Source organism: Hyla sarda, chromosome 8 (genome assembly GCF_029499605.1).
Source record: "Hyla sarda isolate aHylSar1 chromosome 8, aHylSar1.hap1, whole genome shotgun sequence".
Taxonomy (NCBI): domain Eukaryota; kingdom Metazoa; phylum Chordata; class Amphibia; order Anura; family Hylidae; genus Hyla; species Hyla sarda.
In genome coordinates this window covers 135,262,466-135,289,848 of record NC_079196.1, presented here as the reverse complement: position 1 = coordinate 135,289,848, position 27,383 = coordinate 135,262,466, and the positions used below count along the sequence as shown (strand labels likewise).

At 44.4% G+C, this 27,383-nt stretch overlaps 1 long non-coding RNA gene across 1 annotated transcript in view; it reads right to left on the bottom strand.

The window, feature by feature from the left end:
* Nucleotides 1–3,199: 3,199 nt before the first annotated feature.
* The window catches only part of LOC130284335 (uncharacterized), a 29,515-nt gene continuing 5,331 nt past the window's right edge, over nucleotides 3,200–27,383 (bottom strand). The window contains exon 2 of the long non-coding RNA XR_008846985.1: nucleotides 3,200–4,200. This is a non-coding gene — a long non-coding RNA (uncharacterized LOC130284335). The remainder of the gene's footprint in view (nucleotides 4,201–27,383) is intronic.

The following is a 27,383-nucleotide window of genomic DNA, read 5'->3' as shown; positions in this document are numbered from 1 at the left end:
AGACTCTTCAAATCCACTTCAAACCTGAACTGGTCCCTGAAAAATAGTGAGTTTGAAAATTTTGTGAAAAATTGGAAAATTGCTGCTGAACTTTGAATCCCTCTGATGTCTTCCAAAAGTAAAAACACGTCAATTTTATGATCCAAACATAAAGTAGACATATTGGAAATGTGAATTAAAAAAAATTTAGTTTGAATATCCATTTTCCTTACAAGCAGAGAGCTTCAAAGTTAGAAAAATGCAAAATTTTAACATTTTTCATCAAATTTGGGGATTTTTCACCAAGAAAGGATGCAGGTTACCACAAAATTTTACCACTATGTTAAAGTAGAATATGTCCCGAAAAAACTATCTTGAAATCAGAATGATAACTAAAATTATTCCAGAATTATTAATGTTTAAAGTGACAGTGGTCAGATGTGCAAAAAACGCTCTGGTCCTAAGGTGTAAAATGGCCTGGTCCTTAAGGGGTTAAACTAGGGACTGGGGTGGGAAGGGAACCTACAACATAGAGTAGGAAGATAGTGTAGATAGAGATGGGGGATTTATTAATGTACCTGGGGGTGGAGCGGAGGGAGGGGTTAGAATAGTTAATAAGGATAGGCTTCATAGGAAAAAAAAACATACACCATTGAATTGCATGTTGACTAATGCCAGAAGTCTGTCCAATAAAACTGACGAACTGGAGTTGATAATGTCTGAGGAGGATTATGACTAGAGATGAGCGAATCGAAGCAGACGAACCTGAATTCATTATGAATTTCATGATTTATTTGATTCGCAATGAATGCGAATATCGCCGCGATTCTATCGCGCAAATCGCTTCATTAAACTCCTTTTCAATGCGTTCCAGGCTCCGGGACACCTAAAATGGTGGATCCAAATGTCAGTACGTGGGGCAGGGGATGCTGGGAAGACGGGAAGGCAAGGCGGGAAGGGAGGTAGACGTGATGACCCTAAATCACATGCGGGATGCAGCCTATCACATTCATTGACCCCTGTGATGACAGAGCCCTATATAATCGGCAGCTATTTTACAGCTGCTCATTTCATGCCATACATTGCAGAGAATACAAAAGAGAACAGGGTGCACGCCCCTGGATGGAACCTGATGGATGAGATAGTGAAGAGCCCAATCAAAACGCACTCACCTATGCGAGTTGTGCAAATGGAGGCACAACACTCAATGCGCTTGATCAGGAATCCTGTAATCGTGGCTGCTGCGGCTCCCAGTGTCCAGGCGCAAATATAGATAAAAGGAGATCCAAGAAAGGGAGATTAATCGCGCTGCCACAAGAAGTATATATGGGTAAATTTATTGCACACAAAGGATCCATGCAACGCGTTTCAAAGCCGTTCCGGCTTTTTCGTCAGTCGGACACCTGACGAAAAAGCCAGAACGGCTTTGAAACGCGTTGCGTGGATCCTTTGTGTGCAATAAATTTACCCATATGTACTTCTTGTGGCAGCGCGATTCATTTCCCTTTCTTAGATCTCCTTTTATCTATACATTGCAGAGGGATAGGACGGACTGCTTGTCTCTGTGTGTTACACAGACACGCTGAATTGATTATAATGCAGCATTTTACTGCCAGTTGCTAGTCACATCAGCGTTGTGGGCAGAGAGCAGTGCTTGTTCTCACTGAAAAGGATTTTTATGCCAGCCATTAACCACCCAGTGACGTTATTCAGCATGTTAGAAGAGAAGGGCAGAGAGCTGCCTTAACTTAATGAACCTTATCACAGGAGGCAGGAGTGATTTTTCAGTGCAATTCTGTGTATTTTTCCCACAAGAAATCATCTGCTGCTTATACTAGTCTGTAGACGGTATAATACCCAGCAGCAGTTCACACCATTCTTAATACTCTCTGACAGAGTGCAATTTTGGGTTTAATACACATTTTTCTTTTTTTTTTGTGGTGCTGCACTGAAGTGTCCTGCTGCTGTGCAAAAATACGTTTTTTCAGCGGACTGTAGTGCATTTTTCTGCCCTCATACGTTATAAGTCATACGTTTCTGCATACCACATACCTACATCAAAGCAGTCTACTATTTTGTACCTGTTAACCTGTCAAGGTCCTACATACTGTAAAAGTCCAAGCAAAATTACTCACCGGCTGGTGTTTTAAAAAAATACTTAATTTTTCAGGCATATTGTAACGCATTTTTCTGCCCTCATCAGTGCATACTGCATACGTAAATCTAAGTAGTCTACCATTTTGTATCTGTTAATCTGTCAATGGCCTACATACTGTGAAAGTCGAAGCAAAAGTAATCACCAGCTGCTGTTCTAGACAAATACTGTTTTAAGTGTAGTGAAGGGTATTGTACTCCCCTCATATACGCATTAAGTATGTTAGGCAGAGAAGTGCCAGGACTGGCACAGAGGATTGGCAGAGGCCTAAATCCTTTAGGCAGAGGTTGCAGCAGACTAGGGGCGAGTGGCAGCAGGAGTCGCAGCGAGAGGCCTGAGCTTCCGTTAACAGCTAGCGGTCGTGTCTCTACCAGCAACACATCTTCCATCGTTGATTGGTTAACCCGGTCATCCACTTCATCACAAGTGACATCTGACACCACCAGTCAACAGTCGGTGGGTTCCTCAGACACAACCCTCAGTTGGCATGGACCCGGAGCAGTCCCTGTCCTCCCATTGTCTCTGTCCTATGCTGTTCCCTCTCCAACAGAAGTATCTTATGCTGTGGGTTCAGTTCCACTATTCACTGAGGTCGATCTAATAGAGGACAGTCAGCAGCTACTGCCCAGCCAAGAAGTGGAGGAGACATGCGCCGCTTGCTCTGCTAGGCGGGCAAGTAGTAATGAGGAGAGTCATGTGGGAGTCTGTGTTGCCAGGGTTCTGGGTTGCTGCGGTTCTAGGGTGATAATCCTGTCTGCAAATCCACTTATTGTGGAAAATCCTGCATACTACACCAATTGTGATTTTAGAATTAGAGTAAAACAAACATTCCTCTCCCCCCGACCATGTGCTCTCTTAGTTAGTCCCCAAAATGGCCACCAACTATATGAAAACGGAAGCACGAAGTTCAGGCTAAAACTATAGGTCCCAAATAGGTTTGTAAAAGCACCCAGAAACGCAGATTACTTTTTGTACAACTATGAAATAATTGTACAAGGTATTTTGGCAGAAATGTCTTGTACCAGCAGTGTATACCCACCAAATTAACAATCACTCGGTAACCAGCACAGTTGATAACATTTAATAAAAACATTAATTAGCTAAACGAAATAAGACATACATACAAGCATTAAGACAATAGTACATACTCTATGTTTAGCAAACTAGCAGGAATCTACGCAAGTGATACATGAATATTTAGTGTAGAAATGATACAATCAATATACTTATCCATCCCAGGCTTAAGAAGCAGGAGATGCTACAAAAGCAAAGAGACAGACGGCCATATGGTTTCCTGTGAAACCCCTAATGCCCCACCCCTTTGGCCTAATGTCCACCTGCTCTCCTCACATAACCTGGAAAAACAGGTTCTTTAGCCCCGCCTACTGTGGCTGTATGTGACTAAGCTTTAGACCGTGGAGGCAGGGAAATTTATACTAAATGATGGATGTAAAAACACATAATTTCAATGTCCATAACATTTCACCTCTTGCTTTTACACCATAATTTACCAATGTTAGGTGATTCCCTAAATTCCATGCCTGCTAGTTTACCAAACATTCAACATGTATATCTCCATAAAACAAAGAAATGCAAAGTAATTATATTCCCCCAGTTTCCCCATCCACCCAAATAATCTGGTGTTTGGTGTTCCATGGAGTTTTGATTGCTGTCAGTCTACATTGATCATGGTTAATGTCGCCCTCATTGTTCACTATGTAGCTGCAGCAAGAATCTAGGGCTAGGCGATTGTTAGGGCCACAGCCCCTATTTGTAGCTTCTCTTGAGACAGTTTCTTTAAAGCGTCCTTGTGGTGGCCAAAGCATTTTCCAAAATGTGCTGGAGGGTATTATTTGGTTCTGGGTCCTCCTGTCTCGCGATGTCATTCAAACCCAGTCTTGACCTGACTTGATCCTTGTCATCTTCCAACCATGGGATGCTTAGGAATGGGTAGCCTTCTTCACTCCATTAGAAGCGTTGGTCATCTGGTCGTCTGTTTGTGGTGAGCTTGGATTCTTCTGATTGGAGGTCCATGGGTTGAGCGGGGTTACACTGCCACTAATCTGCTGAATGGAAAATAAACAGGTTTTAGAGTCACTTTTCCAACAATACAATTTTAGTATTTCCAGGCCCATCAGAGATTCTCTTCTGCCTGTGCTGATCAGTGAACCTTGGTAAAACCCACACACTAGACACAGTTGAACTCCACTCTGCATATCCATATTGACTTTTCCAGCATTATTACAACCATTGCTAACTAATTTGTGAGTGTGAGTGTTGCCTCAGTCCCTCTAGGCATATTGCCTTCTAGTGCAAGGAATAGCTTTTGCTAAACCTCCCCCACCTCTTAAAAAAATCAAAGTGGTTAGTTAGTTTTTTACTAATTTGTTTTCCCCACAAATTTGGGGAGGCTCCTGTAAATGTCAACCCAAACTAACAAAAGTATTGTAATTTTTACATGTAACCCTATGGTATGGCCCTAGTGGCCAGAAAAGAAAATTTAGCTGCACACAGTCAGTATCTTATGTGCCTCCATTGTTTTTCCTGAAAGACAAAACAAGTGAAACATTATTTACATGCAAAAGGAAGGTGGAATTTTTACTCGTTAGTCTCCCTTCCCCCATTTGCTAAACATGCAGATACCTAAGTATCCACCTTTACTTGAATAGCTTGGGTGACTTTTGCCTGATCAATAGGAGGCATGGAAATTTCTGTCTGTAAGAGTATGGCTACTTGTGCACATAACTTATACACAAAAAGAAAGTCGAGTTCAAACAACTCCTTAATTAAAATCATGATTTTATTAATACAAATTTTAAAAAAACAATGTGAACAGACGCCAATAATTGAAATTAGGATTAGGTTAGGTTCCAGTACAAAAAAGTAGGGCTACTGCCAGCTGCAATGGGCTAACATATAATATGATGTAACAAGTAATTAATATAATATCTCAGTCTCTAAGAGAACTGCACTGCATATCAGTTATTGCTACTAAAGTGCTCTATATACGGTATTCAAAGTATACACAAACCACAATTGTAGGTATAATAGGATATAAATTAGTGCAAACAAATAAAAAAATATATAATATTGCGCAATGATAGTGTGATAATATAGTGGTAACACAAGCGCTTATCTATGGATCCATGCAGACTACAAAGAGACACAGAGACTAGTAAGATAAAGTGCATATAGTAAGCTTACCCATATTAGGCTGCAGAGCCCAGACCCCTACGATCGTTTCGGTTTCCCTTTATCAAGAGGTACTACTGAACAACACCGCACCACAAACTTTATAGTGCTCGCTATTACTTACAATTAATTACAGCTGTGGATGATTCTTCCGGCGCATGCGATAGTAGTCTTCCGGATGTAAACAACCGCCCCACTTCCGGCGTCCACACCGCTATGCGCATGTCCGAGAGCAGTAAGCTTCCGGACATGCGCACTACGGCCACGGTCGCGTCGGAAGGCGGTATCTCGGATATTAACATACCGCGCATGCGCACTGAACCAACACAGCCGTACGAACTACTCAAGGCAGACATCTGCATGAATCCATAGGACAGACTATACAACAATATACATGTAAGAACATATATGGAGTAAAAAGACCCAGTGTAATATTAACCCAATATAAAAATAAATCGTGCTGAATAAAAAGTGCACATCAAAATAATATGTGAAAAGAAAGAAGCAAAAAAAGAGAATTATTATATATATATAACATATTACAAGAATAAATAAAGTGCTGTGCATACGGTGCAAATATCCATGTGTATCATGTCAGTATTAATTACTGGCAGATCCCCATTATATAGTATAATTAAAGTGCATATACAGCCATCTATGTGACACTTATAAAGAATTCCCAAACAAATCCAAAACCCCACTACAATTCCTTTCACTACCATATTGTCCAATTCATTTCCTTTTTTTCCTTTTTAATCAGTCTGGCTACCATGGTTCACTTAATGGTCGTCAAGTAGTCCGTACTTCTTGCAATAACTTATATCTTCCATACTGAGATGCGAGACTCATATCATAGGATAACAGTGTGTCTTATAATGCCATGTGTACAAAGGTATATCTTAAACAAAGAAAATAAGAGTTATAACTAAATACAACAATACAATTTAAAACATGTGAACAACACATGGGAAGTTAAAAACAAATTGGGGAGACAAATGGTGAGTAATTCCTATCACAATATTAAGTATCCAGAGTAAATTGATATTTAAGACTCAATTGGTACTACATATTTGTGTTCGTATATTTTATTTTACTTTACAGGTAGGATGAAAAGCTTAGTTGTTCATTTAAACCGTGGGGGACCATTGTATTCAACACTGTAATCCACCTACACTCCTTCTGGGCCAAAATTCTTTTCAAATTGCCCCCTCTCATACCACCTTGGACTCTTTCGATCCCTCTTACTTTTAAACCAGAGGGGTCACATCCGTGTTTCTCCTTAAAATGTCTTGGTAGGGTTTTTAAACTCATGGTATCAACACAGTTCTTGGCAGAGATAATGTCCCTCACATGTTCTCGGACTCGGGTGCGCAGTTGTCTAGAGGTCAAACCTATATAGATTTTATCACAATCACATGTGGCATAGTATATAACATGTGTGCTAGTACATGAAATATACTGCCTTATCCTGTACTCCCGCAAACTCCCAGATGTGGTGAATATTTTTGTCCTGATAATATTGGAGCAAGCTAGGCATTCCCCACAAGGATAGCAGCCGACTCTTGGCATTGATTCTGTAAAAGGATTAATGTTCTTTGGTACATAATGGCTCTTAACTAATAGATCTTTTAAATTACGGCTGCGGCGTGCAGTCATAGGTATTCTATCAGGTATTTTTGTGGCTAGCACTGGGTCCATTTTAAGGATCCCTACATGTTTTTGTATTACTTGTTGCATTGTTTGCCACTCACAATAAGTTGTTCCTTGCCTGGGAACCGCGTGCCCGGCCGTCCCCCCCCCCCCCCCCCTCTCTCCCCCTCCCGGCCCTTTTCCGCTACTCCCCACTACACCACCCCCCTCCAATGCCCCCCTCCAATGCCCCCCTCGCTCCCTTGTCTTATTCCAGAGATCACTCTAAATACCTTCTTCCATGTGTTGGGTAGCTATGCAAAAGTTTATATATTAAGGAAAATTGTTAGAACTGTATCATAGGGTTCATGAATAAATAACATGTTTAAAAAAGCAGCCTAAGGTTGATAATTGGGTGGGTTGGGGCAGGCAATCAGTTTGGGAACCCATCCGTACCCCCATTCATTGACACGAGTTAATCGATACTCGTACACTATTGGGCTGTAGTTTACAGCCCAATCCTCGAGCACTAGTTTACACTCCCCCTTCCCCCCTCTTTTTTCCCCTCTTTCCTTCCCCTCCCCCCTCTACGCTCCTAACCTCCTTTTCTGTTCCTTCCCTTATCCTACCTCTTCGTTTCACTCCTTCTGCACTCTCTTTCTCTTTTTCTAGACTAGGGTCCTGCAGAGTCACTCGGAGGTACATTTGACACTGTACAAGGGAGAGTAGCGTGCTGACTTTAACAACATGGCTAACATTAAGATGGTCACATATAATTAACTTCAAAGTTAATTACTCGAAATGAGAAATACTAAACATTACGGTGCCAAAGAAAGTAGTGTCCTTGCTGAAACTCACGTCACCATACAGCTGGCCGGAGAAGTGTATAAAGTACTTGGGGATTACGTTGCCCAGCACTTTGGATGGTTTATATGCAGCAAACTACATTCCGCTATATAATAAACTCAAACAACAGTTAGATGGTTGCAGGCTGCCTTTCCTCTCGTGGATGGGCAGACGTAACCTCCTCCAGACATATATTATCTCCTCCCTACTCTACATCCTTAGAATGGGGCCCATTGCTCTACCGAAGCAATATCTTGCGCGGTGGAGGCAGTTGTTTAGCCTATTTCTTTGGTCCGGTTGGAGGCCGCGCTTGCCCAACACGCTTTTGACCCGTAGCAAGGACAGAGGGGGTATGGGACTACCCGTAGTGACGAGACTCCACATGACAGTACACTTACAGAGGTGGACAGAACTGGTGGTGGGGATGGGGCCGGGGATGTGCGCATCCCCGGAATATATGCACTTACAATCAATGGTTGGCACGGTATCTAGAGCACGGTGGCTGCCGTCGATGCACTCTTTAAAGAAGGTGACTAATCCACTGACTAAGTCCACGCTTCAGCTGACCCAGAAATTCCTCACCCACCGGTCACACGCTACCACGCAAACTAAAACGCTTTCTCCGGCCATTCCTAGTTCTTTAATACCATACATAGTCTGCCCCCAGTCGACGCTGGTAGATGATATGTGGCAGCGCCTTGACCACGTGCCGCTGAGAGATCTGTGCCCTGAAGGTAAGCCACCCTCAGAAACATTGCTACAAGAACTAGTCCCCTCGGCCACACTCAACTTCTATCATACTTACATGATTAGGAAGGCATGTTCTGCTATGCTGGGGACATATGTCATTGGAGCTGATCTCACTTGGCTGGAGCGCATTGCATTGACTGCTTCCCGTGGTGGACGCAGGTCACACCTAGTGCGCTCGGGGATGGAGACTGAGGAAGAGCCAGAGGTGCCATTGTACTTGCTTTCATGGGAGAGAGAGTTGGGGTTGTCCCTGACAACCGAAGAACGCAGAGAGGTTCTGCGGCATTCCCATGGCTTCTCTAAGTGTGTTAAGTTACAGGAAGGTCACTATAAACTCCTCACGAGATGGTACCGCACACACAATATACTTTACCATAGGGGATAGGCACAGGTGGACGTCTGCTGGAGGTGCGGCGAAGATAGAGGCACTTATTCACACATATGGTGGTATTGCCGAGGCATCACCCCATTTTGGTCAGAAGTGAATCGCTTGATCTCAGACATCCTGGGTAAGCGAATGACATTGACCCCTCCGCAGGTACTCCTTGGTCTATCCAATGCAGACTGTAACATGCATAAGAAATCCTTAGTAGCACACCTACTTTCAGCAGCCAAAGCACTGCTACCTTTACATTGGCTCAAGACATCGCCCCCCACGTGCTCTCAGTGGCTAATTAAAGTGGCCGAATTGTGTAGGATGGAGGAATCGGTGGGCTGGAGCACTCACACACATGCTTCCTTCTTAAAAAGATGGCAACCATGGTTGGATTACAAGACAAAAAAGAATCAGACGACGCAGATGACCACCCCAGGTCCTGGGACCTAAGTTGGGTGCCAACGGGCGAGGATGTTTGACCCTGGTCCTCATTTCTCTCTTCCTCATTCCTTTGTTTCTCATTTCTGCCTTGTTTCTCGTATCTCTTACCCCTCCGCTCCTCACTTCTTTTTATCTGTCCTTCCTCTCCTGCTCACTCGCTACCTGTTATCCTATTTCGGCCCTCTCCTTCTCTTCTTCATGCCCCTTCAACTCCCTCCCCCCCCTCCTCCCCCCCTTCCCTTTCATCCCCACAGTTTGAGTATCACACAAGTTCTATTATACATATCTTTTTGGAGTTAGATATATGTCGTTATAAGAAAGCTCTGGGTATTGAATACTACGATATGAGGCACTTATGAGCCAACATACTAGTACTAGTGGTGGGGGACTCAATTATTAGGGGAACAGACAGGACAATCTGTCACAAAGACCGGGATCGCCGAACAGTGTGTTGTCTGCCTGGGCGGGGCTGGAGAGGACCCAGCAGTCATGGTACATATTGGCACCAATGACAAAGTAAGAGGTAGGTGGAGTGTCCTTAAAAATGATTTCAGGGACTTAGGCCGCAAGCTTAAGGCAAGGACCTCCAAGGTAGTATTTTCTGAAATACTACCAGTACCTCGAGCCACAACAGAGAGGCAGCGGGAGATCAGGGAGGTAAACAAGTGGCTCAGAAGCTGGTGTAGGAAGGAAGGGTTTGGGTTCATGGAGAACTGGGCTGACTTCGCTGTCGGTTACCGGCTCTACCGTAGGGACGGGCTGCACCTCAATGGGGAGGGTGCAGCTTTGCTTGGGGAGAAGATGGCTAGAAGGGTGGAGGAGTGTTTAAACTAGGGACTTGGGGGGAGGGAACCTACAGCAAAGAGGGGGAAGATAGTGTAGATAGAGAGGTGGGAATTATAAATGTACCTGGGGGTGGAGCGGAGGGAGGGGTTAATAGGAATAGGCTTCATAGGAAAATAAAACTTACACCCTTGAATCCCATTAACCCCAATAACATAAAGGATGGAAATGTAAAGTGTATGTTCACAAATGCCAGAAGCCTAGCAAATAAAATGGGGGAGCTTGAGGCCTTGATACTGGAGGAACATATTGATATAGTTTTGGTCACTGAGACATGGCTGGACTCCTCGCATGACTGGGCTGTCAATCTGCAGGGGTTTACATTGTTTCGCAAGGATAGAATGAACAGAAAAGGTGGTGGAGTCTGTCTGTATGTAAGAAGTGGTATGAAAGTCAGTGTGAACGATGCCATAGTGTGTGATGATTTTGAAGAGGTGGAATCACTGTGGGTAGAATTACAAAAGGAGGGAAATACTGAAAAAATTATATTTGGGGTAATCTACAGACCCCCTAATATCACTGAAGAGATAGAAGTTCGGCTTCATAAACAAATAGAGAGGGCCGCCCGGGCAGGTACAGTGGTAATAATGGGAGATTTTAACTATCCAGATATAGATTGGGGTCCGGGGTTGGCTAAAACTACAAAGGGGCGACAATTCCTAAATTTATTGCAGGATAATTTTATGGGCCAGTTTGTGGAGGACCCAACAAGAAGTGATGCCTTGTTGGATCTGATCATTTCCAACAACGCAGAGCTGGTTCGTAATGTAACTGTGCGGGAAAACCTTGGTAATAGCGACCACAATATAGTTACTTTTGACTTAAAATGTAGAAAACAAAGACAGGCGGGGAAGGCAAAAACATATAACTTTAAAAAGGCAAACTTCCCTGGGCTGAGGGCTGCACTACAGGACATAGACTGGGGGAGGTGTTGTCAAATACTGATACAGAAGGTAAATGGGACATCTTTAAATCAACTCTAAATAACTATACATCTAAATATATACCAAAGGGGAACAAATATAAACGATTAAAACTAAATCCTACATGGCTGACACATGATGTTAAAAGAGCAATAAACAACAAAAAAATAGCCTTCAAAAAATACAAATCTGATGGGTCAGCGATAACATTTAAACAGTACAAAGAGCTTAATAAAATCTGTAAAAATGTAATAAAAACAGCAAAAATTCTAAATGAGAGACAGGTGGCCAAAGAAAGCAAAACTAATCCTAAATATTTTTTTAGATATATAAATGCAAAAAAACCAAGGACAGAGCATGTAGGACCCCTTAATAATGATAATGGGGAGGTTGTCACAGGCGATCAAGAGAAAGCGGAGCTACTGAATGGGTTCTTTAGTTCTGTATACACTATGGAAAAAGGAGCTGACATTGGCCAGGTCAGTGCTGGTAACACATCATGTAATGTACTGAACTGGCTTAATGTAGAGATGGTACAAGGTAAGTTAAGTGATATAAATGTAAGCAAATCCCCAGGGCCGGATGGACTACACCCAAGAGTTCTTAGAGAGGTAAGTTCAGTAATATCTGTACCCCTGTTCATGATATTTAGAGATTCTCTGGTGTCTGGTATTGTGCCAAGGGACTGGCGCAAGGCGAATGTGGTGCCAATCTTCAAGAAGGGCTCTAGGTCTTCCCCAGGAAACTATAGACCGGTAAGTTTAACGTGCATTGTGGGTAAATTGTTTGAAGGACTTATAAGGGATTACATACAGGAATACATAGGGGATAATTGTATTATAAGTGATAGCCAGCATGGGTTTACTAAGGATAGAAGTTGTCAAACCAATCTAATTTGCTTTTATGAAGAGGTGAGTAGAAGCCTTGACAGAGGAATGGCTGTGGATATAGTGTTTCTGGATTTTGCTAAAGTGTTTGATACTGTCCCTCATAGACGTCTGACAGGTAAGTTAAGGTCTTTGGGTTTGGAAATTTTAGTTTGTAACTGGATTGAACACTGGCTCATGGATCGTACCCAGAGAGTGGTGGTCAATGATTCGTACTCTGATTGGTCCCCGGTTATTAGTGGTGTACCCCAAGGTTCAGTACTGGGCCCGCTGTTGTTTAATTTATTTATCAATGATATAGAGGATGGTATTAACAGCTCTGTTTCTATCTTTGCAGATGACAACAAGCTTTGTAGCACGGTACAGTCTATAGAGGATGTGCATAAGTTACAAGATGACTTGGATAGACTAAGTGTCTGGGCATCCACTTGGCAAATGAGGTTCAATGTGGATAAATGTAAAGTTATGCATCTGGGTACTAATAACCTGCATGCATCGTATGTCTTAGGGGGGATTAAACTGTCAGAGTCACTGGTAGAGAAGGATCTGGGTGTACTTGTAGATCACAGACTACAGAATAGCATGCAATGTCAGGCTGCTGCTTCCAAAGCCGGCAGGATATTGTCATGTATCAAAAGAGGCATGGACTCAAGGGACAGGGACATAATACTCCCCCTTTATAAAGCATTGGTACGGCCTCACCTGGAATATGCTGTTCAGTTTTGGGCACCTGTCCATAAAAGGGACACTGCGGAGTTGGAAAGGGTGCAGAGACGCGCGACTAAACTAATATGGGGCATGGAACATTTTAGCTATGAGGAGCGATTAAAGGAGTTACAATTGTTTAGTCTTGAGAAGAGACGTTTAAGGGGGGATATGATAAACGTATATAAGTATATTAATGGCCCATACAAAAAATATGGAGAAAAACTGTTCCAGGTTAAACCCCCCCAAAGGACGAGGGGGCACTCCCTCCGTCTGGAGAAGAAAAAGTTTAGTCTCAAGGGGTGACACGCCTTCTTTACCATGAGGACTGTGAATTTATGGAACGGTCTACCTCAGGAACTGGTCACAGCAGGAACAATTAACAGCTTTAAAACAGGATTAGATACATTCATGGAACAAAATAACATTAATGCTTATGAAGAAATATAAAATCCCATCCCTTCCCCAATATCGCGCCACACCCCTACCCCTTAATTCCCTGGTTGAACTTGATGGACATATGTCTTTTTTCGACCGTACTAACTATGTAACTATGTAACTATGTAACATGGGGAGGGTTTACCCTCCGAACATTATTGTAGGAATGCTCATAAATCAGACAACTGGAACCTAAAGTAACCTACTGAGGTGTTTCTGTAAAGGCACTACAGTGATCCCCCGACTTATGATGGCCTCGACATATGATCATTTCAACATATGATGGCCTCTCAGAGACCATCGTATGTTGAAGGCAGCCTCGACATATGATGGTGCTGTGTGTCGGGGCCATCGTACAAACAGCTATCCGACAGCGCTGACAACTTCAGCAACTGACAGATAGTTGTATAATGTGCCCCGTTCTGCCTCCTGTTACTCACATGCTGTCCTGCTAACTCGCGCAGGCTTCCACTGTGAGCTCCGTGTAAGCCCCCCCCCAGTGCAGCCATAGCCAATAGCCTGCAGCATCTTGCTGCAGACATCCAATGAGCTGCTGGCTGCCCTCCCCTTCCTTTCCTATAGAGCTGTAGTCGGCAGGATGGTAATGGAGGACATTCTGTCCCCCCTGAAGGTATTTAAAGAACTGTAAAGTACTGTATGCGATGTCACACATCACATACAATACATATACACACTATACACCCCATACATCAATGTTTCCCTATCAGTGTGCCTCCAGCTGTTGCAAAACTATAACTCCCAGCATGCCCAGACAGTCAATGGCTGTACATGCATGCTGGGAGTTGTAGTTGTGCAACAGCTGGAGGCACCCTGGTTTGTTAAACACTCCCCATACACTCCACATACAATGGTCATCCCAGAACCAATTAGCAGTTTCCCATAGAGATATGTATTCAACATACAATGGTTCCAAGGCCCCAGAACCAATTACCATTTTTACATAGACATATGTACTCGACATATGATGGTTTCAACATATGATGGTTCTCCTGGAACCAATTAATATCATATGTTGAGGGACCACTGTATTGTATATCTCGTCCTACTGGCTTATGTAATGTGGATTTTAAGCCCTCTCATACCCTGCCGAAGCTATTGTTGTATATGTTGTTTATCTTTTCCTCTGAAAATTAAAAAATTTATAAAAAAAAAAAAAAAAAAAGTGGAAATTCTGAAGCCAAATGTGCCCGGGCGATCACTGTTCTTAACATGGTTTGCCTTGGCGAAAAGTGTTGGAAACAATGGCTGGTCACGGAAATGGAGACATTGCGCCTACATCTCAGGGCCACATGAGCCCTGTGGGGGCTTGTTTAATTTGGCACTTTGTACCCACACGTCGGGGTCCGGGACACTAAAACTTGGGAGTTAAAAGTTCAATTTCAAAATCTTTAATTTAAATTTAAAAATCTTAAATTTAAATTTAAAAAAAAACATACATTTCAATGGTCTCCTCATGCTTCAGCCAACTCCAGGCTATGTCATTCAGGCAATATATGGTTTACTGATACTGCTGCTGGACCTGGGTCTGGGACTGAAAATTATGATATGGTAGCACTAGCTATCCAAAATCTTCATTTCAAATTTACCAAAATTCTTCTGTTTTTTCTTGGGGATTGTGAAGCCCTGGTGTGTACTCATGTTTCAGCCAACTCCAGGCTGTGTCATTCAGGCGTTATATGGTTTACTGATACCGCTGCTGGGCCTGGGTCTGGAAATAAAAATGTTGTTATGGTAGGTAGCACTAGCTATCCAAAATCTTCATTTTAAATTTCAAAAATTCTTCAGTTTTTTTTCTTGGGGTTTGTGAAGCCCTGGTGTCTACTCATGCTTCAGCCGACTCCAGGCTGTGTCATTCAGGCAATATATGGTTTACTGATACTGCTGCTGGGCCTGGGAATTTTTTTTTTGTTATGGTAGGTAGCACTAGCTATCCAAAATCTTCAGTTTAAATTTCTGAATTTATCTTTTAATCTTAGGGACTGTGAAGGCCTAGTGTCTACTCATGCTGCTGCCAACTCCTGGCTGTGCCATTCAACCACTATATGGTCTCCTCATGCTGCCAACTCCTCCATACTGTGTCATTCAGCCACTATATGGTCTCCTCATGCTTCAGCCACCTTCAGGCTGTACCATTCAGACACTAGATGGGCTCCTTATGCTTTCAACACCTCCAGGCTGTGTCATTCAGACAATATATCGTTTTCTTATGCTGCTGGGACTGGGATATTAACTCAATATATGTTATGGTAGCACTAGCTAACATAAATGCTTAATTGAGATTTCAACATTGATCTTTCAATGTAAGGGGTTATGAAATCCTCGGGTGTACTGCTGATGCCTCCTCCTGACTGCTCCTGTGTATTTCAGGAACTACTTGGCTTACTGATGCTTCTGGGCTTGGGCCTTTTTGGATTGTAGAACTAGCTAGCATGCATCTTCAATAAAGATTTAAACATTCACCTTTTAATGTTAGGGCTTGAGAACAGCTCTTGTTTACTCATGCTGCTTCGTGCTCTACTCTGTGTGTTTCAGGAACTACTTGGCTTACTGTTGCTGCTGGGCCTGGGCCAACATTTTTTTTGATGGTGGCACTAGCTGACCTCTTCAATAGAGATTTCAACATTCATCTTTTAATCTTAGGAGTTGTAATTTTTTCAAGACTGAGGCCCTTTGGCCCTCGACGTCATATGACCTGTGAAATTATCACCAGAATCCAATGAAACATGTTGGAGCAATAGCAATGAACTATAACTGATTAAATGAAACATTTGTACTTCCATAATCATGGGGGCACTGAGAGGCAGGGGTTGGAACAGGTGGTATCTCGCCTGGCGGAGGACCGCCAGCTCGATGCTCGCCAGAATGGGTAATGTAAAAATAAAATTTTCACATCAAATTACATTAAATATGACAAAAAAGATCTCTTTATCCTCTTCAATTTTGACACCTTATGGTCTCCCTGCTGCCACATATACGCTCTGTAGCGGTCATTCTAATGGCAATGCCTGTAATCTGCATGCCAAATTGAATAACAGTATGATTTCACTAACCTAGCACACTCCCTATGCGTATTACAGCAAGGCGGCAAAGTGTTCTACACCCCTATTGGGGCTCTCTGTAGACCAGAAATAGCTGTTTTTAATACACTTTCGCCGCAAATTTATTCGATCCGAAACAACTTCTCGAAAAAATTTGGCGAATCGGCCAAACCGAATTTTTGAAAAGTTCGCTCATCTCTAATTATGAAATAGTGAGTATAACAAAGACTTGGTTGGACGATAGCTGTGACTGGACGGTCAACATACAGGGTTATAGTCTATTCAGGAAGGCTCGGGCAAAACTGAAAGGGGGAGGAGTTTGTCTTTATGTAAAGTCCAGTCTGAAGGCCACACTGCAGTAGGAGATATGGGAGGGAAACGATAATGTGGAGTCATTATGGGTAGAAATATATGGCGATAAAAAGAAAAAAAATTCTGATAGAGGTTAGCTATAAGTCACCAAACATAATGGAAGAAGAAGATCAATTACTGAGGCAAATAAACAATTTACTGAGGAAGCAATTCAGAATGAGGTGATAACAATGGGGGACTTTAACTATCCTGATATAAACTGGGAGACTGAGACCTGTGAATCTCATAAAGGAGACAGGTTTCTGACTATAGCTAGACAATTATTTGTCCCAAATGGTACAGGGCCCGACCAGAGGAGGCACCCTACTAGACTTAAAGAAGTACCCCAGAATAGGATAATTGTACTCCATAATGCCAGCAGTAAAAAAATAAAGAGGTACATACCTTCCTTCGCTCCTTTGGTAACCCGCTCCGGTCTCCGCTCCAATCCTCTTCTTGGTTGCCGATGGTCAGCGCGTCATACTGCACTCAGCCAATCACCGGCCACAGCGAAGTACTGACTCGACCAACGATAGGCTGAGCGGCAGTGTGACTTTTTCAGCCCCGGCAGCAGCCTATCGCTGGCCGAGTTGGGACTTTGCTGCGGCCGGTGATTGCCTGAGAGCAGGATGACTCGCCGACCACCGGCAACCAGGAAGAGGATCGCGGCGGAGTCCGGAGCGGGTTACTGGAGGAGCGAAGGAAGGTATGTACCTCTTTTTTTTACTGCTGGCAGTATGGAGTACAATTTTCCTATTCTGGAGTAGTCCTTTAATATTAACCAACAGACCTGACAGAGTAACGAATGTGCAAGTAGGAGGACACCTAGGAAATAGTGATCATAATATAATACATTACAACTTGTTCTTCAATAAGGGAATCTTGCGAGGGGCCACAAAAACAATGAACTTTAGGAAGGCAAAGTTTGACAAACTCAGAGAAGCCCTTAACAATATAAAATGGGATAATGTCCTCAAAAACAAGAATACTGACAGTAAATGGTAGACTTTAAAAAATATCTTAAACTCTCTGTTATAATTCGGCTAGCTGGATGTGGATCCACTGTGTCAGCGAGGGATTGGCGTGGACCGTGTCGGTGGACCGGTTCTAGGGATGCTACTGGTTTTCACCAGAGCCCGCCGCAAAGCGGGATGGTCTTGCTGCGGCGGTAGCAACCAGGTCGTATCCACCGGCAACGGCTCAACCTCGCTGACTGCTGAGAAGACGTGGGACAGAAGGACCAGACAGAGGCAAGGTCAGACGTAGCAGAAGGTCGGGGCAGGCGGCAAGGTTCGTAGTCAATGTGGATAGCAGAAGATCTGGAACACAGGCTTAGGACAACACTAACGCTTTCTCTGGCACAAGGCAACAAGATCCGGCAAGGAAGTGCAGGGGAAGTGAGGTAATATACACAGGGAGCAGGTGGAAGCTAATTAGACTGATTGGGCCAGGCACCAATCACTGGTGCACTGGCCCTTTAAATCTGAGAGAGCTGGCGCGCGTCCCGCTATGCGAATCGCATCCCCATCGCGAATGTCAGTGCAGCGCTCCCGGTCAGCGGGTCTGACCGGGGCGCTGCAGAGAGGAGAACGCCGCGAGGGCTCCGGGGAGGAGCAGGGACCCAGAGCGCTCGGCGTAACAGTACCCCCCCCCCCCTTGGGTCTCCCCCTCTCTTTGTCTCCTTGTCCCTTTAACTGAGAAGAGAACATAGGGGGCGTCTCTTTAGTTTCCTTCTGGAACAAAAAACAGTCCTGGGTAGCTACATCAGCGGCCGGTAATCCGGAAGAAGAGGGAATGGGGAGGGGAATGGGGAGGGGGGGCAGAGGGTGAAGCTTGTCACGGGGCAGAGTGTCACCAGGACGGGGGCTATGAGGAGGCACTGCACAGTCCTCATAGGCCTTGGGCAGACCAGGTACAGGGGGAGACACTGAGGCCCGTCAGACAGGACTGGGAGCAGACGTGAGGCATTTCTTGAGGCAAGCAGGGCCCCAATTCTTGATCTCCCCGGTGGTCCAGTCAAGGGTGGGAGAATGATGCTGGAGCCATGGCAGACCGAGGAGGACTTCAGAGGTGCAGTTGGGAAGGACGAAAAATTCAATTTTCTCGTGATGCAGTCCAATGCTCATAAGCAAGGGCTCTGTGCGGAAACGCACAGTGCAGTCCAACTTCACTCCGTTGACCGAAGAAATGTATACGCGGCTTGACGAGACGGGTCACCGGGATGCAGAACCTATTCACCAAAGAGGCCAGAATAAAATTTCCAGAAGCACCAGAGTCCAAGCAGGCCACGGCTGAGAAGGAGGAGTTGGCAGAAGGAGAAATCTGCACGGGCACAGTGAGACATGGAGAAGCAGACTTTGTACCAAGAGACGCCACACCCACGTGAGCTGGGTGCGTGCGTGCTTTTCCCAGACGTGGAGGACGAATAGGGCAATCCACCAAGAAATGTTCGGTACTGGCGCAGTACAGACATAAATTTTTATCCCTACGGCGAGTCCTCTCTTCATGGGTCAGGCGAGACCGATCCACTTGCATAGCCTCCTCGGCGGGAGGCACAGGGGTAGATTGCAAAGGATCCTGTGAGAGAGGTGCCCAGAGATCAAGGTCTTTTTCCTGGCGGAGCTCCTGGTGTCACTCAAAAAAACGCATGTCAATGCGGGTGGCCAAATGGATAAGTTCTTGCAGGTTGGCAGGAATCTCTCGTGCGGCCAGCACATCCTTGATGTTGCTGGATAGGCCTTTTTTTTAAGGTCGCGCAGAGAGCCTCGTTATTCCAAGATAATTCGGAGGCGAGAGTACGAAATTGGATGGCGTACTCGCCTACTGAAGAATTACCCTGGACCAGGTTCATCAGGGCAGTCTCGGCAGAAGAAGCTCGGGCTGGTTCCTCGAAGACACTACGGACTTCAGCGAAGGACTGGACTGTGGCTGTGGCAGGATCATTGCGGTCCCAGAGCGGTGTGGCCCAAGACAAGGCCTTTCCAGACAGAAGACTCACTACGAACTCCACGGCAGAGTCTAGAGTCCCCATCAAATTTGTCCGGCAGGGACAAGCGGAGGCTAGGAGCGGCCACTCGCTGCGGAGGAGGTGCAGGAGCTGGCAGAGGAGATGGTTGCTGCTGTAGCAGTGGCAGAAGTTGCTGTAACGTGGCGGTCAACTGCGACAGCTGCTGTCCTTGTTGGGCAATTTGCTGCGATTGCTGGGCTACCACCGTGGATAGGTCAGCGAGACTTGGCAGCGGCACCTCAGCAGGATCCATGGCCGGATCTACTGTTATGATTCGGCTAGCTGGATGTGGATCCACTGTGTCAGCGAGGGATTGGCGTGGACCGTGTCGGTGGACCGGTTCTAGGGATGCTACTGGTTTTCACCAGAGCCCGCCGCAAAGCGGGATGGTCTTGCTGCGGCGGTAGCAACCAGGTCGTATCCACCGGCAACGGCTCAACCTCGCTGACTGCTGAGAAGACGTGGGACAGAAGGACTAGACAGAGGCAAGGTCAGACATAGCAGAAGATCGGGGCAGGCGGCAAGGTTCGTAGTCAATGTGGATAGCAGAAGATCTGGAACACAGGCTTAGGACAACACTAACGCTTTCTCTGGCACAAGGCAACAAGATCCGGCAAGGAAGTGCAGAGGAAGTGAGGTAATATACACAGGGAGCAGGTGGAAGCTAATTAGACTGATTGGGCCAGGCACCAATCACTCGCGCGCCCTAGAGAGCGGAGCCGCGCGCGACAGAACATGACAGCCGGGGACCGGGACGGGTAAGTGGCTTGGGATGCGATTCGCGAGCGGGCGCGTCCCGCTATGCGAATCACATCCCCATCGCGAATGTCAGTGCAGCGCTCCCGGTCAGCGGGTCTGACCGGGGCGCTGCAGAGAGGAGAACGCCGCGAGCGCTCCGGGGAGGAGCAGGGACCCGGAGCGCTCGGTGTAACACTCTCACTGTAAGATGTATATAACTTATGGGAATAAAAGGGTCAGAAATAAAAGAAAACCAATATGGATGAATAAAAATTTTAAGGGGACAATAAATGACAAAAATAAAGCATTTAAACTACTAAAAGAGGATGGTAGTGAAGAAGCATTAAAAAGCTATAGAGAAAAATGTAAAATATGTAAAAAAAACAGATAAAAGCCGCAAAAATAGAGACAAAGACTCATTGCCCAAGAGAGTAAAACTAACCCCAAAATGTTCTTTAACCACTTAAGGACCAAGGGCGCACAGGTACGCCTTTGCTCCCTGGTACTTAAGGACCAAGGGTGTACCTCTACGCCCGAGGAAATTTCGTTCCCCGCCGCATGCCGGGCGGGGAACGGACCGTTGTGACTGCTGATATCTATCAGCAGGCACCCTGTGCAAATGCCCAATGAAACCCCCCCACCACCACCATGTCGGCGATCACCGTAAATTGCCGGTGAATTCACACCGGCGATTTGCCGCGATTCCAGGTCATATGGGTCTTCGGTGACCCGGTGATTAGGAAAATAAGGGGGATCGGGGTTGCCCAAGACACCCACAATCCCCTCCTACCCCTGCTATTGGTTGTCTACAAGCGACGACCAATAGCAGATCAGGGGCGGGGGGGTTAACTTTCGATTTCCCCGTTCTGCCCACCCACTGTAGGCTGGGCAGAATGGGGAAACCGACGAGGACCGGCGCCGAAGTCCACTTACACGTCGACGGCGGCAGCGGGCGGCGATCGGCAGCAGTGATCGTTGGCAGAAGAGGACGGCGATGCGGCTCCCTGGATCCTACGGAATCTGGTGAGTTGCCTAGCAACATCTGAAGGGCTACAGTATGAGCCCACTATACAGTGGTCTCTAAACTGTAGCCCTCCAGATGTTGAAAAACTACAACTCCCAGCATGCTCAGACAGCTGTTTGGGCATGCTGGGATTTGTAGTTTTTCAACAGCTTGAGGGTCACAGTTTGGAAGAGATCACTGTACAGTGATCTTTAAACTTTGGCCCTCTAGATCTTGCAAAACTACAACTCCTAGAATGCCCACACAGCAGTTTACTGTCTGGGCATGCTGGGATTTGTAGTTTTGCAACATCTGGATGGCTACAGTTTGAAGATCACTGTGCAGTGGTCTCAAAACTGTGGCCCTCCAGATGTTGCAAAACTGCAAATCCCAGCATTCCCAAACAGCTGTCTCAGCAAACAGCAAACAGTAGTCTTGTAGTTGCATACCTCCAGCTGTTGCATAACTACATCTCCCAGTATGCCCTTCGGCGATCAGTACATGCTGGGAGTTGTAGTTTTGCAACAGCTGGAGGCACACTGGTTGGAAAATACTGAGTTAGGTAACAGAACCTAACTGAAGGTTTTCCAACCAGTGTGCCTTCAGCTGTTGCGAAAGTACAACTCCCAGCATGCACGGTCTGTCAGTACATGCTGGGCATTGTAGTTTTGAAACAGCTGGAGGTTTGCCACCCCATGTGAATATACAGGGTACATTCACACTGAAGGGTTTACAGTGGGTTTCCTTCTTCAAGTTTGAGCTGCGGCAAATTTTTCGCTGCAGCGCAAACTCCAAGCGGAAAACTCACCGTAAACGCCTGCCAATGCGAATGTACCCTAAAAACACTACACTACCACAAAATAAAGGGTAAAGCACTACATATATACCCCCTTACACTGTCCCCCAATAAAAATGAAAAACTTATCATACGGCAGTGTTTTCAAAACGTAGCCTCCAGCAGTTGCAAAACAACAACTCCCACCATTTCCGGACAGACATTGACTGTCCAGGCATGCTGGGAGTTTAGCAAAACAGCTGGAGGCACCCTGTATGGGAATCACTGGCGTAGAATAGCCCTATGTCCATCCTTATGCAATTCCTAATTTAGTCCTCAAATGCGCATGGTGCTCTCTCACTTTGGAGCCCTGTCGTATTTCAAGGAAACAGTTTAGGGCCACATATGGGGTATTTTTGTACTCAGGAGAAATTGCTCCACAAATTTTGGAGGTCTTTTTCTTCTTTTACCCCTTATAAATAGGAAAAGTTGGGGACTACACCAGCCTGTTAGTGTAAAAAAATAAAAATCTTTACACTAACATGCTGGTGTTGCCCCATACTTTTTATTTTCGCAAGCGATAAAAGAAAAAAAGAACCCCAAAATTTGTAACTTCATTTCTCCTGAGTACGGAAATACCCCATATGTGGGCATAAAATGCTCTGTGGGCGCACAACAAGGCTCAGGAGTGAGAGTGCACTATGTACATTTGAGGCCTAAATTGATGATTTGCACAGCGGTTCTGACATAAACGCAAAAAAATAAATACCCACATGTGACCCCATTTTGGAAACTACACCCCTCAATGTAACGTAACAATGGAATGTAACAAGGTTGATAGTGAGCCTTAAGACCCCACAGGTGTTTGAAGAATTTTCATTAAAGTTGTATGGGAAAATTAAAAACTAAAATGCTGGTGTTAGCCTAAATTTTTCATTTTCACAAAGGAAAATAGGAAAAAGCCCCCATAGTGTCATAACAATGGACCCACCCACATGTGACCCCATTTTGGAAACTTCACCCCTCATGTAATATAATAAGGGGTATAGTGAGCATTTACTCCCCACAAGTGTCTGACAGATTTTTGGAACAGTGGTCCGTGAAATTGAAAAATAAAATCTTTCATTTGCACAGCACATGGTTCCAAAGATCTGTCAAACGCCAGTGGGGTGTAAATACTCACTACACCCCTTATTAAATTCAGTGAGGGGTGTAATTTCCAAAATGGGTTCACATGAGGGGGGTCCACTGTTCTGGCACCACGGGGGGCTTTGTAAACGAACATGGCCCCCGACTTCCATTCCAAACAAATTCTCTTTCCAAAAGCTCAATGGCGCTCTTCCTCTTCTGAGCATTGTAGTGCGCCAGCAGAGCACTTTATATCCACACATGGGGTATTTCCATACTCAGAAGAAATGGGGTTACAAATTTTGGGGGTCATTTTCTCTTATTACCCCTTGTAAAAAAAAATATTTGAGGAAAAACCAGCATATTAGTGAATTTTTTTCTCATTTACACATCCAAATTTAGTGAGAAAAAATGTATTTTCATTTACACATCCGACTTTAATGAAAAGCTGTCAAACACCTTTGGGGTGTTAAGGCTCACTGGACCCCTTGTTACATGCCTTGAGGGGTCTAGTTTCCAAATTGTATGCCATGGGGGGGGTTTCTGCTGTTCTTGCACCATAGGGGCACCTTAAATGCGACATGCCCCCCAAAAACCATTTCAGCAAAATTCACTCTCCAAAATCCCATTGTTGCTCCTTCCCTTCTAAGCCCTCTACTGCGCCCGCCGAACACTTGACATACACATATGAGGTATTTCCTTACTTGAGAGAAATTGGGTTACAAATTTTGGGGGGCATTTTCTCCTATTACCCCTTGTAAAAATTCAAAAACTGGGTCTTCAAGAACATGCCAGTGTAAAAAAATTAAGATTTTGAGTTTTCTCCTTCACTTTGCTGCTATTCCTGTGAAACACCTAAAGGGTTAACACACTTACTGAATGTCATTTTGAATACTTTGAGGGGTGCAGTTTTTATAATAGGGTCATTTGTGGGGTATTTCTAATATGAAGTCCCTCCAAATCCACTTCAAAACTGAACTGGTCCCTGAAAAATTCACATTTTGAAAATTTTGTGAAAAATTGGAAAATTGCTGCTGAACTTTGAACCCCTCTGATGTCTTCCAAAAGTAAAAACATGTCAACTTTAAGATGCACACATAAAGTAGACATATTGTATATGTGAATCAATACATAATTTATTTGGAATGTCTATTTCCCTTACAAGCAGAGAGCTTCAAAGTTAGAAAAATGCAAAATTTTAAATTTTTTCATCAAATTCGGGAATTTTTCACCAAGAAATGATGCAAGTATCGACAAAAATTTACCACTTTCATAAAGTAGAATATGTCAGAAAAAAAACTATCTTGGAATCAGAATGAAAAATAAAAGCATCCCAGAGTTATTAATGCTTAAATGGGTATTCCGAGCAAAAACATCTTATACCCTATCGAAAAGCGTTGTGGCCATTACGCCCCCTTCCATAGAAATGAATGGAGGGGGCGTGGCGTGACATCATGTCCCCATCTCGGAAGCCCATCAGTTTCCAAAACTGCAGACGCACCTACGCATAGAATGCGGGCTGCTGCAGGGAGATCAGACATCTTATCCCCTATCCTTTTGATAGGGGATAAGATGTTTTTGCCCTGAATACCCCTTTAAAGTGACAGTGGTTAGATGTGCAATTAAAGCTCTGGTTCTTAAGGTGAAAATGGTCTTGGTCCTTAAGAGGTTAACTATATAAATAGCAAAAAGGTCAAAAATGAAAGTGTAGGCCCTTTCAAAAAATTATCAGGAAGAAATTATAAACGGGGATCAGGGGAAAGCAAATATATTAAACAAATTCTTCTCCACTATGTTCACAGAGGAAAATGAAATGCCAGGTGTAATACAGCAAGATAAGGTAAACGCCCCTGTAAGGTCACCTGTCTAACCCAAGAAGAAGTACAGTGCCGCCTACAAAAAATCTAAATAGACAAATCACCTGGCCCAGATTGCATTCACCCTCGTGTTCTAAAGGAATTAAGTAATGTAATAGACAGACCCCTATTTTTTAATATTCAGGGACTCTATGATAACAGGGACTGTTCCCCAAGACTGGCGCATGGCAAATGAGGTGCCAATATTTAAAAGGGGACAAAAGGTGAACCCGGGAATTATAGACCTGTTAGTTTAACCTCAGTTGTATGTAAATTGTTTGAGGGTTTTCTAAGAGATGCTATTTTGGAGTATCTTGATAAAAATAAATGTATGACTCCATATCAGCATGGCTTTATGAGGGATCGGTCCTGTCAAACTAACCTGATCAGCTTTTATCAGGAGTTGAGCTCCAGACTGGACCAAGGGCAATTGCTGGATGTCGTATATCTGGATTTTTCCAAAGCATTTGATACATAAAAGGTTGGTGCATAAGCCACATAAAAGGTTGGTGCATAAAATGAAAAGGATTGGGCTGGGGGAGAATGTGTGTAAGTGGGTAAGTAACTGGCTCATTGATGGGAAACAGAGGGTGGTCATTAATTGTACTTATTCTGATTGGGTGACTGTTACTAGTGGGGTACCACAGGGGTCAGTCTTGTATCCTGTCCTATTTAATATATTCATTAATGACCTTGTAGAGGGGTTGAATAGTAAAGTAGCAATCTTTGCAAATGATACTAAACTCTGTAAAGCGGTAAACACTATAGAGGACAGTGCACTGTTACAAATGGATCTAGATAGGTTGGAGGATTGGGCTGGGAAGTGTCAGATGAGGTTCAACACTGATAAATGTAAGGTGCAAGTAGAAAAAACAGCGTCCGGCACTCCGGTTTCAGTACAGTGGTAGGGTAGCAGGTGGTGGCAAAAAACAGTATAAATTCAGCTGTTTTGGGGTGCTTGTTCACTAGAAAGTCAGTTGTACAACACACTAAAAGAGAAATGAGCAGTGCAGCACTCACCAGTTATTGCAGATTGAACATCACTTTATTGGCAGGGATTACAGCAACATGCGGGAGGAGAGGAGAACGCGAGCTCTGTGGGTGACCAAGCAGACACCAGCAAAACGGAACCCGTAACCCACGAGCTCCACGGAGCTTGTGTTCTCTTCTCCTCCCGCATGTTGCTGTAATCCCTGCCAATAAAGTGATGTTCAAGCTGCAATAACTGGTGAGTGCTGCACGGCTCATTTCTCTTTTTGTGTTATAAATGTAAGGTAATGCACATGGGGAGGAAAAATCCGGGCTGGGATTATGTATTAAATGGGAGCACATTTGGGACGACTGATGTGGAAAAGGACTTGGGAGTCTTAGTTAACAGTACATTTAGCTGTAGTGACCAGTGTCGGGCAGCTGCTGCCAAGGCAAATAAAATCATGAGGTGCATCAATGGGGCATAGATGCCCACGACAAGGAAATCATTCTATCGCTGTACTAATCACTAGTCAGACCACACATAGAATACTGTGTACAGTACTGGGCACCAGTTTACAAGAAAGGTATAGTGGAGCTGGAGAGGGTTCAAAGACGGGCAACCAGGGTAATACGGGGAATGGGAGGGCTACGGTATCCAGACAGATTATCAGAATTAGGGTTATTTAGTTTAGAAAAAAGAAGGCTTAGGGGAGACCTAATAACTGTGTATAAATATATCAGGGGGACGTACAGAAATCTTTCCCATGATCTATTTATACCCAGGACTGTATCTATAACAAGGGGGCATCCTCTATGTCTTGAGGAAAGAAGGTTTCTACACCAGCACAGAAGGAGGTTCTTTACTGTAAGAGCAGTGAGACTGTGGACTTCTCTGCCTGAGGAGGTGGTCATGGTGAACTCTGTAAAAGAGTTCAAAAGGGGTCTGGATGCATTTTTGGAGAATAACATCATCACTGGTTATCTATACTAGATTTATAGGGACAGAACGTCGATCCAGGGATTTATTCTGACTGCCATATTTGGAGTCGGGAAGGAATTTTTACCTCGAGTATGAGGGTTTTTTGCGTTCCTCTGGATCAACTCAGTAGGACTCACTAGGGCTATAGGTTGAACTTGATAGACTTTGGTCTTTTTTCAACCTTTGAACTATGTTACTAAGCCTGGATTTCAGGCTTGGAGCAAACAATTGCCGATCGGACGCACCGGAGGGCACGCGTTCTAGCTGGTTGGGACATGGTGATTTCACTGCGATGGTCCCGATCAGCCTGACTGAGCCGCCGGGGGTGTATTTTTGTTACTTTAGACTCGG